Source organism: Gekko japonicus, unplaced genomic scaffold (genome assembly GCF_001447785.1).
Source record: "Gekko japonicus isolate JY-2015 unplaced genomic scaffold, Gekko_japonicus_V1.1 scaffold1294, whole genome shotgun sequence".
In the NCBI taxonomy this organism is placed as follows: Eukaryota; Metazoa; Chordata; class Lepidosauria; order Squamata; family Gekkonidae; genus Gekko; species Gekko japonicus.
Genome location: NW_015176490.1, coordinates 208,101 through 208,569, shown reverse-complemented (window position 1 = coordinate 208,569; position 469 = coordinate 208,101). Strand labels below are relative to the sequence as shown.

General features: G+C 51.4%; 1 protein-coding gene across 1 annotated transcript in view; it reads left to right on the top strand.

Moving 5' to 3' along the window:
- Positions 1–469, top strand: part of ZFAT (zinc finger and AT-hook domain containing) — a 173,253-nt gene that overhangs the window by 70,994 nt on the left and 101,790 nt on the right. The window lies entirely within an intron of this gene.

Here is a 469-nt window from a genome sequence, read left to right as displayed (position 1 = left end):
CCAATCACCAAGAAGACAGAGCATCACTTGCCCCAGAGTCCCTATCTATACCCTGTGGCTAATAGCCACTGATGGACCTCTGCTCCATATGGTATGGTTGAGATGGTCCAGTCTAAACACAGTAGCTAATAGTGAGGGGTTGTGGCTCAGTGGCAAAGCAGAAGGTCCCTGCTTCAATCCTTGGCATCTCCCGATAAAAGGAGTTGATTAAAGGAAGTCCTTCTTCACCCAAAGAGTGATTAACACACGGAATTCACTGCCACAGGAGGTGGCGGCAGCTACAAGCATGGATGGCTTCAAGAGGGAATTAGATAAGCACATGGAGCAGAGGTCCATCAGTGGCTCTTAGCCACAAGGTATAGATAGGAACTCTGGGTCTGGGGCAAGTGATGCTCTGTCTTCTTGGTGCTTGGGAGGGGGGGCAACAGTGGGAGGGCTTCTAGTGTCCTGGCCCCACTGCTAGACCTCC